Source organism: Corvus brachyrhynchos, unplaced genomic scaffold, assembly GCF_000691975.1.
Source record: "Corvus brachyrhynchos isolate BGI_N302 unplaced genomic scaffold, ASM69197v1 scaffold15, whole genome shotgun sequence".
Taxonomy (NCBI): domain Eukaryota; kingdom Metazoa; phylum Chordata; class Aves; order Passeriformes; family Corvidae; genus Corvus; species Corvus brachyrhynchos.
The window spans coordinates 1-226 of record NW_008238349.1 but is presented as its reverse complement, the minus strand read 5'-3'; positions in this window follow the sequence as shown (position 1 = coordinate 226).

Below are 226 nucleotides of genomic sequence, written 5' to 3'. Positions count from 1 at the left end.
AGAGGGGGCGCCCGGCGAGGCCCGGCCACGCCGACGGGGCGGATGAGGACGGGATGGGGACGGTGCCTCCCTGCTGTAGCCCCCCCATCGCTGCTGGCCCGGCACCGTCTGTCCCTGTTACGCGTGGTCTGTACCGGTTACATTTGTCAATAAACGTGTCCTGTTTTGGTACCCGAGTGTCGTTGGGATGTGGGGCACGATCCAGGTGGGCACGGGAGGGGGGACA